A 16,127-nucleotide genomic window follows, 5' to 3' on the forward strand; every position below is an offset into this window, starting at 1 on the left:
GAGGTGCAGTGACATGATCTTGGCTCACTGCAACCTCTGACTCCCGGGTTCAAGCAATTCTCGTGCCTCTGCCTCCATAGTAGCTGGGATTAAAGGCGTGTGCCGCCATGCCCAGCTAATTTTTGTATTTTTAGTAGAGACGGGCTTTTGTCATGTTGGCCAGGCTAGTCTCGAACTCCTGACCTCAAGCAATCCACCCACGTTGGCCTCCCAAAATGCTGGGACTACAGGTGTGAGCCACTGTACCCGTCCAGTATATTTTTTATTCTCAGATTAAGTCTAAAGTACAATTAGGTTAGAAAACTCCAGTTTAGTAGGAAAGAAAAAGGAGTAAAATGGTAGTTCCAGCCTTCACCAGTCAAAAAATTTTCCTGGATAAGGGCCTGAGTCCTGTAGAACAGTGTTAGGCATATAAAGAAGAGGAGGAGAGTTCCTTCAAAGAGAGGAAGCAGAACGTGTAAAAGCCCTGGAGGGCAAGAGAGGACATTGCTATAAAGCAGCACTACCCAAATCTCGATATGCAAATGAATCACCTAATAATCTTGTTAAAATGCTGATTTGATTCAGTAAACCTGGAGTAAATCTGACTTCAGTAAGTCAGATTCTGCATTTCTTTTCTTTTTTTTTTTTTTTTAGACAGAGTCTTGCTCTGTCATCCAGGCTGGAATGCAGTGGTGTGATCTCCACTCACTGCAACCTCTGCCTCCCAGGTTCAAGCAATTTTCTGCCTCAGCCTCCCAGGTATATGGGATTACAGATGGCCGCCACCACACCCGGCTAATTTTTGTATTTTTAGTAGAGACAGGGTTTCACCATCTTGGCCAGGCTGGTCTTGAACTTCTGACCTCATGACCCACCCGCCTCGGCCTCCCAAAGAACTGGGATTACAGGCATGAGCCACCACTCCTGGCCAGATTCTGCATTTCTTTTTCTTTTTTTTTTTTTTTTTTTTGAGATGGAGTCTTGCTATATGTCACCCAGGCTGGAGTGCAGTGGCGCAATCTTGGCTCACTGCAAGCTCCGTCTCCCAGGTTCATGCCATTCTCCTGCCTCAGCCTCCTGAGTAGCTGGGACTACAGGCACCCGCCACCATGCCCAGCTAATTTTTAGTAATTTTAGTAGAGATGGGGTTTCACCATTTTAGCCAGGATGGTCTCGATCTCCTGACAGCGTGATCCACCCGCCTCGGCCTCCCAAAGTGCTGGGATTACAGGCATGAGCCACCGCGCCCGGCCCAGATTCTGCATTTCTAACAGGATCCCACAGGATCCTGCTGCTGTTGGTCCAGCATAAGCCAAAAAACATAATTGCAACATTAGATGTGAGAGGCAGGCTGGAAACATGAGCTGGAAAAGTCAACCAGGACTAGATCCTGAGAGCCTATAAGAAGGAATTTGGACTTGATCCTAAACTTTATCTTGAGGACATTTGGAAGCCACTGAAAGACCTTAAACCTAAGAGTGATGGATTGAGATTTGCATTTTAGAAAGATAGATTGCTCTGTCTACTACAGTAGAGAGCTCAAAACTAGAGGTGGGTGGCCAAATAGGACAGTGCCAAAGTAATCTAAGTAACAGATGATGTGGCCTACTAAGAAAGTGTAAGTAAGGGTCAAAAAAGTCAAGTTCTGTAAATTCTGTTGGTTGAGGGGGAAGCTGAGGACAATTCCTCTGTCAATTAGTGTTCTTTGTTGGAAACAGTAGATTTCATTCTGACTGATTCAAGCAAAAATTGATTTATTAAAAGACATTAAGTAACTCACAGAATTATTAGGATAGCTGGAGAAACATTCAAGGTGCAGCTCTCAGAAACCATGCGCAAAACATGACACAAAACTATCCAAATCAGGAATTTGTCACTGGTGTTCCCTATTTCAGTAAATGAATCCAAATGCTGCTGCTGCTGCTGCTGCTGTTGAGTCTAAAATATCAGCAATTTGGTTTTACTAAAACTGCTACTGCCGCTGATACCATTTCTGCATTAGGTCTTGAACCACTCTGTGCTTGAAAGCTCTGCCAACAGGACAGAAATCTCATGCAGAGCTTGCTTATTCACATTGCTCACTTCCAAATTTAGCCTTGCACAAAGATATCTAGTCAGCATGCCTGTATCCTAGCTGCAAATGAGGCTGGGGAATTTAAGTTCTGATTTCTACATGAGTGAGAAGGGGTTACTCAAAATGTAGGAATTTTCCCCAAATATAAAAGCCATTTAAAAGATGGTGGATAGAATACGACAAATGCACACATTTCTGTATTGGGAGATAGCTGGTGGGTTCCACTTAAAAAAATAAGAAAGAAGGAAGAAGGAAAGAAGGAAAGAAGGAAGGAAGGAAGGAAGGAAGGAAGGAAGGAAGGAAGGAAGGAAGGAAGGAAGGAAGGAAGGAAGGGAGGGAGGAAGGGAGGGAGGGAGGAAGGGAGGGAGGGAAAGAAAAAAGGAAAAGAAAGGAAAGGAAAGAAAGAACAAAAAAGAAAGAATGAAAGAAAAAAAGAAAGAAGGAAGGAAGGAAGGAAGAAAGAAGGGAGGGAAGGAGGAGGGAAAGAAAAAAGGAAAAGAAAGAAAGGAAAGAAAGAACAAAAGTAAGAAAGCAAGAAAAAGAAAGAAAAAGAGAGAGAAAGGAAGGAAGGAAGAAAGAAGCAAGCAAGGAAGGAAGGAAGGAAGGAAGGAAGGAAGGAAGGAAGGAAGGAAGGAGCAGGTAAAGAAGTTCAGTCTTGGACATTGATATGGTTTGGCTCTGTGTCCCCACCCAAATCTCATATTGAATTGTAATCCCCACATGTTGCGGGAGGGACCTGTAATCCCCATGTGTTGAGGGAGGGAAGTGATTCGATTATGGGGTGGTTTCCCCCATGTTCTTCTCACAGTAGTGAGTTCTCACAAAATCTGATGGTTTTATAAGGTAGTTTTCCCTGCTCTTGCATGCTTTTCTCTCTCCTGCTGCCTTGTGAAGAAAGTGGCTGTCTCGCCTTCCAACAGTGAGCTAATTAAACCTCTTTCCTTTATAAATTACAGTCTCAGGTATGTTTTTATAGCAGTGTGAAAACAGACTAATACAGACATACTAAGTTTCAGGTGCCTGTCAACTGAAGAATGACAAGGCTCATAAATTTGGAAAGGAGAACTTTATTTCTCATAAAAAATTGCAGCCTGCAGGGTGGTCATTGTGAGAGGCTTTGAAGCATAATCTCCAGCCAGAAGCCAGAAACAGGCACTTTAAAGGTTAGAAGAATAAGACAGGAATTTATGCTGAAAAGGGTAGCCAAATATACAGTACTCAATAAGCTATAGGAGGAGTCCTGAATATTTATGAGAGGATAAATGTGCATGTGTAACTGAGCTTCATGCTCCTTCATGGGACCCATGTTCCAAAAATGGCGGCATTAGTGTTATCTGAAAGTGGAGTTTTAGGCCTCCTGATGTCAAAAAGTGAAGCAGAGGACACAAGAGCCCTCACTGTGCATTCTCCACAGACTGGCCAAACCACTCCATGGTTGGTGATCTCTTATAAGGAAGAAATGCTGGTTGGTGGTTTTGTTGAAACTGCAAGAGAGGCAGGGTTCAGGCCGTTGGTTGAAATCAAGGGTGGAGTCTTTTGAAAGGACTAGTTTCTGTTTAGTCCTAAGGGAAGAAAGCCTAACGGCAGTTAGCACAGGAGGAAGTACAACAAAGTATGTCTGACCTCCCATCCCATCATGGCCAAGAAAGTTTTCAAGGTTTCTCCGGGGTCCCCTTTGCCAAGAGTGGGTCTGTTCAGTCCAGGTTGGAGACTTAGAATTCTATTTTTATTTCTCACGCCTGAGAGATATTCAAATAGGCTATCACCTGAGGTCAGGAGTTCAAGACCAGCCTGGCCAACATGGTGAAACCCCATCTCTACTAAAAATACACACACACAAAAAATAATAGCCAGGCGTGGTGGCAGGCCCCTGTAACTCCAGCCACTTGGGAAGCTGAGGCAGGATAATCGCTTGAACCTGGGAGGAGGAGGTTGCAATGAGCCGAGATTGCGCCACTGCACTCCAGCCTGGGTGAGAGAGTGAGATTCGGTCTCAAAAATAAAAAATAAAAAAGTATTGAATAGATGAATGAATGAACAGTAACTAAAGCCATGGGAGTAGAGTCATAGCCTCCGGTGAGTGTGCACAGTGAGCTCTCAAGGCTGAGGATGGAACACTGATGTTTAGAGGCAAGCACAGAGGTGATCCCATGACAGGAACTTCAGAAGGAGCATCTAGAAAAGAGAGAAGGAAACTAAGTCTCCTGTCAGGAAACATAACATTTCAAGATGTAGAGTGTACAGATTGGTTAAGAGAGATGACTAAAATATGTCCGGTGAATTTAACCTAAAAAATTTTTCAGAGTGATTAGCTTCAGGAAGAAAAGCAAAATTGCACTGTGCTGGGGAGTGACTGGGAGATGAGACTCCAGAGGCTCTGAGAGTAGCAACTCTTTTAAACAGAGAGTTAAGGAATAATTCACCCTCTTTCTTCCCACAAAAAGTAACTTTCACACATCTTATTAAATAGAGATTAATTTGTGTTAAGGGGCTGCTATTAAAATGCAAACACATATTTTAAGAATGGTAAGTTTCATTCACAAGTTAATGGAAATCAATCAGCTTCACCTATAGGAGAGTACAGCTAAGCACAGTATTTAGAATGTTAGACTCTTGATTGTGGCCTAGAGGAAGGAAACAACTGGAGTCGGAAGTCAAACCTAAGGCAAATTTTGAAGACTCTAAAGGCAGTATAACATATGTATAAAGAAGTGCTATGAAAGAGAAAAGAGACAGAAAGCTATTCTGAAGAGCAAGTCAGCTGGCATTTAAGGAAAGATTTGCTGGTAGGACATGGTGGCTGATATGGTTTGGCTCTGTATCCCCACCTGATACAGTTTGGCTGTGTCCCCACCCAAATTTCAACTTGAATTTTATCTTCCAGAATTCCCACGTGTTGTGGGAGGGACCCAGGGGGAGGTAATTGAATCATGAGGGCTGGTCTTTCCCATGCTTTTCTCATGATAGTGAATAAGTCTCATAAGATCTGACGGATTTATCAGGGGTTTCTGCTTTTGCTTCTTCTTTATTTTACTCTTGCCGCCACCATGTAAAAAGTGCCTTTCACCTCCCTCCGTGATTCTGAGGCCTCCCAGCTGTGTAGAAATGTAAGTCCAATTAAACTTCTTTTTGTTCCCAGTTTTGGGTATGTCTTTATTAGCAGCATGAAAATGAACTAATACACCACCCAAATCTCATCTTGAATTGTAATCCCCACATGTAGAGAGAGGGACCTGGTGGGAGGTGATTGGATTGTGGGGGCAGTTCCCTCATGCTGTTCTCATGCTAGTGAATGAGTTCTCACAAGATCTGATAATTTTAAAATGTTTGGCATTCCCCGGCCCTGGCCCTCTCCTGCCACCATGTAAGACATGCCTTGCTTCCCTTTTGTCTTCTGCCATGATTATAAGTTTCCTAAGGCCTCCCCAGCCATAAGGAACTGTGAGTCACTTAAACCTCTTTTCTTTATAAATTACCCAGTCTCAGGTATTCTTTATAGCAGTGTGAAAATGGACTAATACAGTGACTCATGCCTCTAATCCTAGCACTTTGGGAGGCTGAGGCAGGAGGATCGCTTGAGCCCTGGAGTTCAAGACCAGCCTGGGCAACAAGGTGAAACCCCATCTCTACAAAAAATGCAAAAATTAGCCAGGTGTGGTGGTGCAGGCCTGTAGTCCCAGCTAGTTGTGGGTCTGAAGAGGGAGGATCACTTGAGCCCGAGAGGTGGATGTTGCAGTGAGCCAAGATCATACCATTGCACTCCATCCTGGGCAACAGAGCAACTCTATTTCAAAAAAAAAAAAAAAAAAGAAGAAGAAGAAGAAGAAGAAGGAGGAGGAGGAGGAGGAGGAGGAGAAGGAGGAGGAGGAGGAAAGAAAAGATTTGCCTAGATGTGGTATGAGCCTGAAAATCTGGTTTGTGTCAAATTATTTGGGCCACAAGCCTTCCCTCCAGTAGGTCCAGTCACCCCAGTTTAGTTTAGTTCAGGCTTTCCAGGAGGTGGCTTCCTTCTGAGTCCTGTCCTTCCTTGATTGAGATGCATAAGGGAGGGAAAAAATACAGTGGTGGGGAGAGAAATAAGAGTTTTTTCTAACGTTAATCCTTATTTTCCTTGTTTTTTCTCTAAACTCACTGTAAGAACGGTGTCTTATTTCTCATCTATCTCCAACACCTAGCTCAGGGTGGAATAATGAATGACTATTTATTAAAATTGAATAAATACACAAATGCAGTTATTAATTAATTCTGAAGTTGGAATTTTTTTCTGTATTTGTGGGATTTGAGGGATGTCGTCCCTTAAGCATGTTGTTTTGCTTCACCTGCCAAAAGGAGCAAACAATCAGGGAGCTGTCATTTAATAATACTGCTCGCCCTTGTTCATCTCAAGTAAATGCAATTTAAGATATAGGCTATATGAACAATTAATTATTAAAATCTCTATTATTCATTTATTTTATTGTGCAGTCAGTATTAACTTCACTTAGTTGTAAGACTCAAAGACAATAATGTAATCGCTCAACAGCTTCTCCCTGCCCACTGCACAGACAAAACCAATTCACTGAGAACTCAGTATTACAGTAAAGAAAGAGTTTTATTAATGCAGAGCTAGCCAAGTGGTAGGACTGGAGTTATTACCAAATCAGTCTCCCCAAGAACTCAGAAGCTAGGATAATTTGGTGGGCATGAGGTTAGGGAATGGGTGATGCTGATTGGTTGGGGATGAAATCATATTCGTGTAGAAAATGGTCCTTGTGCACTGAGTCCACTTCTGGGTAGGAGCCACGGGACCAGTTGAGTCATGAGTTTCAGGTCCAAGTGGAGTCAGTCAGTTGCTAGAATGCAAAATTCTGAAAAACATCTCAAAAGACTAATCTTAGATTCTACCATAATGATTTTATCTACAGGAGCAATTGGGGAAGTCACAAAATCTTGCGACCTCTGGCCACATGAGTCTTGAGCAGCAAGGGATTATAAAAGGGCAAACTAGGAGACAATGGATGGTTATTGTTTAGCTATACCTACATTTTAGCAGAATTCAGGCCCCTCCCATAATCCTAACCTCTTGGTCTTCCATTGGTTTTACAAAGGCAGTTTTGGTTCCTGAGCAAGAAGGGGGTTAATTTTAAGGAGACATTATTATCATCCTTACTTCAAAATTAAACCATGGTCAGCTTTACCTACACCAAAGAATGAGCAAGGACAAGCAGCCTGTGAAGCTAGAAACAAGATGGAGTCAGCCATGATAGACTTCTCTGTCATCATCTTTGACAACTTTCAATTATTTAGTTTTCATAAAAATAGTTCATTATTTTTTCTTTATCAAATCAAATCTGATTCCAAATCCCTTCCTCTGCAGTCTAGAGAATTGCAGAACAGCCTTAAGGACTTAGGTTCTTAGTGGTCCCTACTAACATGTCCCTTATTCAAGTCTGCACAATCCCTTGAAGGCAGCGGCTCCATCCCTTCCTGCCATGCCAAATTGGGCCATGTCAGGGGCATTCTCACCAAGAATAGGATCCCAGCAGTCATTCTCCTCTGATGTCTTGCTATATTCCCAGTGGTGAAATAAAGAAGGGAATGGGGAAGTCAAGGATCTTGATTCACTAAGTCAAATTTTACTTCTTGGCTGGGGGCAGTGGCTCACACCTGTAATCCCAGCACTTTGGGAGGCCAAGGCAGGCAGATTGCTTGAACCCAGGAGTTCACGAGCAGCCTGGGCAACATGACAAAACCCCATCCCTACAAAAAATACAAAAATTAGCTGGGCATGGTTGTGCATACCTATAGTCCCAGCTACTTGTGAGGCTAAAGTGGGAGAATCACTTAAGCCTGGGAGGTTGAGGCTGCAGTGAACTGTGATTATGCCATTGCACTCCAGCCTGGGCAAAAGGGTAAAACTCTGTCTCAAATTTTTTTTTTACTTCTCTAAACTCTTTGAGAAATTAAAGATTTCCATCAGAAACATTAACTGTAGTCATCTCTTTCTTCGTATTCCTAGCTATCATCTTCCAACAAAAAGATGACACAAGAGTCCCCATTGTAGACTTTGAGGCCTTTTAAATCAATGTATTAGATATGTCTTGCTTGTCCACCAGATCCACACCAGAGCATTTTCTACACTGCTCTCTGTTCTGGGAGGATGCCTCTATGGATTATATCAATGGGTCTCCATGCTTTCTGGTTTGGTTTTGCCAATGGGGAGCCCTGGCAGAAATTGGAAAGAAGATGGAAAATATGGTCAAGTATTTTGTGAAGGGAAAATCTAACCATGTTTTACCTCTACTCTCACACCACAACAATAATCATCAACACAGATTTCTGTGGCCAATGTGTGGGGATGTTTTCCCCACACCCCAAACAGCAGATACCAGCTGGGTGTCCTCTAATTCAGTTCCAATGCTCAATACCCAGAGATAGTGTCAGATCCTGCAGATTGACAGTTCAGTCCCCAAGACTGCCCCTCCCAACATACTGGTCACAAGTCTGAGCCTCTGGAACTTCTGACTGACCAGCTTCAAGTTGGGATTCCCATGACCCTCTCTTTGGGTTCAATTAATTTGCTGGAGTGGCTCACAGAACTCAGGGAAACACTTCCATTTACCAGTTTATTATAAAGGCTACTGCGAACAATACAGAAGAGAAGTGAAGAGTGAGGTATGAAGGAAGGGGTGCAGAGCTTCCATGCCCTGCACACCACCCACCAGGAACCTTCATGTGTTCAGATCTCCAGAAGTTCACTGAACCCTGTCCTCTTGGGTTTTTTGGGAAGCTTCATGTCAGCATCCCTTCCCCCAGGGTCTAGGATGGGACCTTCTCATGGGAGCATCTTAAGGCCCACAATCAGAAAACTGGAGAACGTTAGAGTCCTGCCTTGGGGCAGGTGAAAGGAGGGCTGGAGAAGGTCAGAGGCCTGCCCGTGAGGCCTAACACACCCAACATCATAACAAAGGACTGTAATAAGGGCTATGGGAGTTATAAGCCAGGAGCCCTGGATGAAAACCAATATATATCATCACACCACATATTTATTCCCTGTATTAGTCCGTTTTCACACTGCGATAAAGATACTACCCGAGATTGGGTAATTTATAAAGAGGTTTAATTGACTCACAGTTCCGCATGGCTGGAAACTTAAAATCACGGTGGAAGGCGAAGGGGAAGCAAGCACCTTCTTCACAAGGCGGCAGCAGAGAGCGTGCACAGGGGAAACTGCCACTTTTAAAACCATCAGATCTCATAAGAATTCACTCACTATCATGAGAACAGCACTGGGGAATCAGTGCCCATGATCCAATCATCTGCCACTAGGTCCCTCCCTCAACATGTGGAGATTACAATTTGGGTGGGGACACAGAGCCAAACCATATCATTCCCCTAGCTTCCTTCCTGAAGGGTCACCTGGAGTTGGAGTTGGCTGTATTTCTTGGCAGAGGGTTGACTCCTTTTCTCAAGTATCTGTGCAAATCTCTACCTCTGGATTTCAGATTCCCTCAAGCCCCACTTCTCCCTCTAGACCCAGGGGATGGTAAAATCTCAGTTGCTACTGTGTCCTTGGTTACTACATTAACCTCTGTGGTTCTGCTCCACCCACACCTTCATCAATAGTCTCTGTAAATAAACCTTTCGCAGGGTATCCTGTTTAGAGTGTTATTTACTTGCTGATGAGATCCTGACTGATACAGTCAATGTGATAAAATAATTCACATTTTTTATTTGACTATAATAATATTTATTATTTTCTTTTCAAAAGGATGTATTTGTGTTTGTTTTTTGTTTTGAGACAGGGTCTCACTCTGTCACCCAAGCTGAAGTACCCAGGCTGGTCTCTAACCTCTGGGCTCAAAAGATCCACCCACCTCAGCCTCCCAAAGTGGAATGCATTTGTTTATAGCATTTATCCATGGATTTCAAATAACTATATAAAAAATTATTCCCATAACACTTATTGGTAGAAAGACATGAAAAAATAAATTTTAAAAGAGATTAAAATCAGAACTCTCATACAAATATAAAATCAACATGTATCAATTTTTTTCATTAATATTTAACTCAATAAGGAGAGAACCAGAAATATAGAACAACCAATTCAAAGGAGAACTCAAACACTGGGTACAGTGGCTCACGTCTGTAATCTTAGTGCTTTGGGAGGCCGAGGTGAGAGGATTGCTTGAGGCCAGGAGTTCAAGATGAGCCTGGGTAACATAGCAAACCTTATATCTATAAAATATTTTAAAAATATTAGCCAGATGCAGTAGCACACACCCGTAGTCCTAGCTCCTAGGGAGGCTGAGGTGGGAGGATCGCTTTAGCCCAGGAGTAGAGGTTGCAGTGGGCTACAATTGTGCCACTGCACTCCGGCTTGAATCTTTTGTGATTAAGAATTCCTAGTAATCTATATAGATACTCCCTACATAAAGAGATGGATTTTAACTTCTCATCCCTTGAGTAGGAGCTGTGTTTACTGATCTGCTTCCAAAGAGCAAAGTATGAGAGAGAGGAGGTGTAAATGTATAGAGGAGAAACCCCACAAACACTACCTTAGCCAGGTGATCAAGGTAACATCATCAGCAGTAAGACAGTTGACAGCATGTACTCCTGATATAATGTGTTAAAAATGGCACTTCACTTCTGTGATCTGCCTCCAAAGATCTATAATCTCTGTGTAATTATAGAGGTTATATATATATATATATATATATAGTGTATGTATATTGAAAAAATCCAATTCCAATAGAGGGTTATCTTACAATATACCTGACCAGTGCTCCTCAAAATTGTCAAGGTCATTAAAAACAAGGAAAGTCTGAGAAACTGTCATAGCCTAAAGAAACATGAAGACTAAATGTAATGTTGTTATTGTAGGTAGCAAGTCAGAAATGAACAGGGCAGAGGAGGGGCCTCCCCAACCAGGAATGTCAGTCCACCATTAGGTGATGGGTCAGTTGTTACACTGTAACAATAATAAATTAATAATAATAATAATTGGCTGCAGCCAGTGCCAGGGAAAGGCAGTCTCCCAATAGACAGAAAAAACCTGAAACTGGTTATCAGCAACTGCCTGATAAAATCTCAAGTCTGGGTGCAGTGTCTCAATCCTGTAATCTAAGCACTTTGGGAGGCCAAAGCGGGTGGATCACCTGAGGTCAGGAGTTGGAGACCAGCCCAGCCAACATGGTGAAACTCTGTCTTTACTAAAGATACAAAAATTAGCCAGGCGTGGTGGCAGGACTACGTGCCTGTAGTCCCAGCTACTCAGGAGGCTGCGGGAGAATCACTCAAACCCAGGAGACAGAGGTTGCAGTGAGCTGAGATCGCGCCATTATACTCCAGCCTGGGTGACAAGAGCAAAACTCAATCTCAAAAAAAAAAGGAGATCTCAGCAGTTGGGCAACTGGGTTCAGGCATGTACACTAAAGAGGTACAATGAATTAGCCAGGCATGGTGGCAGGCGCCTGTAGTCCCAGCTACTCAGGAGACTGAGGCAGGAGAATGGCATGAACCTGGGAGGCGGAGCTTGCAGTGAGCCAAGATCGAGCCACTGCACTCCAGCCTGGGCTACAGAGCAAGACTCTGTCTCAAAAAAAACAACAAAAAAAAGAGGCACAGTGGCAGAGTTTAACTGGTACATGACCTTCTAAGAACATTTGACTGCTAAGGGAAGAACACTTCAGGTGAGCACGCGTACAACTCCAGTAAACACATTGCGCATGGGGCCCCTTCCAAGAGCTGGCAGGCCACTGCATATGTGTACAGCACGCCCCGAGGAAAGAATCAGGGGAGAAGGGACACAAGACCCAGTAAGTATGCCAACATACAAAACCCTAAGTCAAAGGTCAAACCGTGCACTTGACTCTCTCAAGTTGCCCACTTCGCCCTCTTCCAAGTGTACTTTACTTCCTTTCATTCCTGCCCTAAAACTTTTTAATAAACTTTCACTCCTGCCCTAAAACTTGCCTCAGTCTCTCACTCTGCCTTATGCCCCTCGGTCAATTCGTTCTTCTGAGGAGGTAAGAATTGAGGTTGCTGCAGACTTGTATGGATTTGCCACCACTAACAACGTGGCATCCTGGATGGGATCCAGATAAAGGACTTTAGGGAAAAACCAGTGAAATCTGAATAAAGCATGGAATTAATTAAAGTATGGAATACTTGTTCCTTGGTTGTGACAAATGTACCATAGTAATTTGAGGTGTTAACAGTAGGGGAAACTAGGCAAGGGGTATATGAGAACTCTCTATTATCTTTCAACTTTTCTGTAAATCTAAACCTAACCCTATTCAAAAGTAAAAAGCTTAAAAAAAGAGATGCGAGAGAGGGCAGGGCACAGGGGCTTATGCTTGTAATCCCAGCCCTTCGGGAGGCCAAGGCAGGCGGATCACTTGAAGCCAGGAGTTCAAGACCAGGCTGGCCAATATGGCAAATCCCCATCTCTATCAAAAAAAAAAAAAAAAAAAATAGCTGGGCATGGTGGTGCACACCTGTAATCCTAGCTACTTGGGAGGCTGAGGCACAAGAATCACCAAAACCCAGAGGTGGAAGTTGCAGCGAGCCAAGATGGTGCCACTGCACTCCGGACTGGGTGACAGAGCGAGATTCTGCCTCAAAAAAAAAAAAAAAAAAAAAAAGAGAGAGAGAGAGAGAATTACACATTTATAATCAGGTAAAGAATGAAGGCTGAAATGAACTTCAAATGGATGCAAAACTGGCAAAACTAGGCAATATCTACAGAGTAATAATCAGTTTAATTCCACTAAAGACAATTTTACATTTTTATAGATAGGAATGATTTGAAGATAGAAGTTTACTTCTATCTCTGTAGAGTTGTAAGACAGCCTGGTCAAAGATAAGTAAGCCGTATAAGATAGCCCTATAGGACCAGGTAATTCCCAGAGGCTCCAGCATTCCATTATAATAATATCCACAAATCTCTTTTGCCCAATTCAAAATCTTTCACAATTTCTTTCTAAAAAGGATACGGGGCCCAAATTACAGAAAGTCCTTAAAACAGACTGGCCTGCCAGGCACGGTGGCTCATGCCTGTAATCCCAGCACTTTGGGAGGCCGAGGCGGGCGGATCACGAGGTCAGGAGATGGAGACCATCCTGGCTAACATGGTGAAACTCCGTCTCTACTAAAAATACAAAAAAATTAGCTGGGCGTGGTGGCGGGTGCCTGTAGTCCCAGCTACTCGGGAGGCTGAGGCAGGAGAATGGCGTGAACCCAGGAGGTGGCGCTTGCAGTGAGCAGAGATCGTGCCACTGCACTCCAGCCTAGGCGACAGAGCAAGACTCCATCTAAAAAAAAAAAAACAAAAAACAGACTGGCCTGACTTGGCAAAAAGGCTAACAGACATACACAAATATTCAAAAGGTCATGGAATGCATTGCTAAGTTATTACAACACTGTAAACTGAAAAATAACCCAAAGATCAAGATAATTTATCAGCCTCCCCGGGAAACCCTACAGACTGCCAAAGATAAACATCATTTCCTTAGAGTTAAAAGCACTTGTTTATGTTACCTAGGCAACACAATAACAAACGGTGCAGTAATAAAAATAAGAATTAAAAAAGCAAATTGAATAAAATAATAGTCAATATTAAGTTTCAACCTAAAATCCATCTCCTTCCTGGTTATACAAACTATTCATCTTAAATATAGAGTCACCTATTAGGTGGAAACTATTATTTTTCCAGGTCTTATATTTTCATGTGGAGGGACTTCAACAGGACTGATACTCCTGGACTCAGTCTCTGCCTATGGTAAGAAACAGCTCTATGACAAAATATAAGATTGTAGGCCAGCCGCAGTGGCTCATGCCTGTAATCCCAGCACTTTGGGAGGCTGAGCCAGCCAGATCACTTGAGCTCAGGAGTTCGAGCCCAGCCTGGACAACATGGTGAAATCTTATCTCTACAAAAAATACAAAAATTCGCCGGGCATGGTAGCGCATGCCTGTAGTCCCAGCTACTCAAGAGGCTGAGTTGGGAGAATCTCTTGAGCCTGGGAGACAGAAGTTGCAGTGAGCCAAGATCGCACCACTGCACTCCAGCCTGGGTCACAGAGCGAGAACCTGTCTCAAAAAAAACAGACTTTGAGGGAAGAGGAAACAGATTTATATAAGAGCCTGAAATCAAAAGTACAAGGGCAAATGCTTCAAACCACAACCATACACACACACACACACACACACACACACACAGACACACACAAATAATAATGTATATAAATATGTATTTTTATATATATTTTTTAAGACAAGGTCTCCCTTGGTCACCCAGGCTGGAGTGCAGTGATGTCATTTCAGCTCCCTGCACCCTTCGCCTCCCAGGCTCAAGAGATTCTCTCATCTCAGCCTCCTGAGTAGCTGGGACTACAGGCATGCGCCACCACATCCAGCAAATTGTTGTATTTTTAGTAGAGACAGGGTTTTGCTGTGTGACCCAGGCTGGTCTCAAACTTCTGAGCTCAAGTGATCTGCCCAGCTTGGCCTCCCAAAGTGCTGGGATTACAGGTGTGAGCCACTATCCCTGGTTAATTTTTGCATTTTTTGTAGAGATGGGGTTTCACCATGTTACCGAGGCTGGTCTTGAATTCCTGGGTTCATATGGTTCACCTGACTTGGCCTCCCAAAGTGCTGGGATTACAAGCACGAGCCACCTCGCTTGGCCTTCCCTCAGAGTCTTAATGCATGTGGCAAGTGTCTTGAAGTCAGAATTCACATGGGCCTTTCACACCTCAGTTTCAGATGCCCTAGTGGAAGACTGACTGTCTTTCGGTGATTGTACTGGACACCCCTAAAGTGAAATTTGCACAGGCCCAATCAGATTATCCTAAATATTCTCTAAGATTTTTGTGTGATGTGACAACAGACAGAAGCTTAATTTCACTTTTTTTTTTTCTTTTTTTTTTTTTTTTGAGACTGAGTCTTGCTTTGTCACCCAGGCTGGAGTGCAGTGGTGCAATTTCAGCTCACGGCAGCCTCCACCCCCAGGTTCAAGCAATTCTCCTACTTCAGCCTCCTGAGTAGCTGGGATTACAGGCACATGCTATCATACACAGCTAACTTTTGTATTTTTAGTAGAGACGGGGTTTCACCATGTTGGCCAGCTGGTCTCGAACTTCTAGCTTCAAGTGATCCACCCACCTAAGCCTCCCAAAGTACTGGGATTACAGGTGTGAGCCACGGTGCCTGGCCTCACTTTTACAAATGTAGTTTCATTAGCATTATCTGTTCACCTCAATAGATAATTGTCCCATATTCTTAAGCTAAAATAATTGTTCTTGAATACACAGCTCCCTTATGGGCTACAAGAATGTGATGACGAGACATTCTCTCTGTGGCATGTACTGTCAGAATGAAGACCATTCTCAGCAATCAGACTGTCAACATTCCAGAAAATGTTGATATCACTCTGAAGAAACACAGTCACTTTGAAGGGCCCCAGAAGAACCCTGCAGAGGGACTTCAGTCACACCAATGTATAACTCAGTCTCCTTGGAAAGAAAAGGAAGAGGCTCCAAGTTGACAACTGGTGGGGAAAGAGAAAGGAACTGGCTGCCATGCACACTATTTGTAGTCATGTACAGAACATGATCAAGAGTGCTACTGTGGGCTTCCATTACAAGATGAAGTCTCTGTAAGCTCACTTCCTCATCAACATCGTATTCTGGGAGAACAGGTCTCTTGTTGAAACCCACAATTTCTTGGGTAAAAAATACATCCACAGGGTTCGAATGAGGATAAATGTTTTTTCAGTATCTCAAGCCCAGAAAGATGAATTAATCCTTGAAGGAAATGACATTGAGCTTATTTCAAATTCAGTTGCTTTGATTCAGCAAGACACAACAGTTAAAATCAAAGACATCAGAAATTTTTTGGATGACATCTATGTCTCCGAAAAAGGAACAGTTCAGCAGGCTGATCGAATAAGATCTAAGAGTTGTCCAGCTTCTGAAACAAGATGCCAGATGAATCCTAAAACCTATTTGTGATTTTTTTTTTTTAGACAGTCTGCCCAGGCTGGAGTGCAGTGGAACAATCACAGCTCACTGCAGCCTCAACCTCCTGG

At 43.2% G+C, this 16,127-nt stretch overlaps 1 pseudogene; it reads left to right on the forward strand.

The window, feature by feature from the left end:
- Nucleotides 1-15,413: 15,413 nt before the first annotated feature.
- On the forward strand, nucleotides 15,414-16,050 carry LOC126959159 (60S ribosomal protein L9-like; annotated as a pseudogene).
- The last annotated feature ends 77 nt before the right edge of the window (nucleotides 16,051-16,127 follow it).

This window comes from Macaca thibetana, chromosome 7 (genome assembly GCF_024542745.1).
Source record: "Macaca thibetana thibetana isolate TM-01 chromosome 7, ASM2454274v1, whole genome shotgun sequence".
Classification (NCBI taxonomy): Eukaryota; Metazoa; Chordata; class Mammalia; order Primates; family Cercopithecidae; genus Macaca; species Macaca thibetana.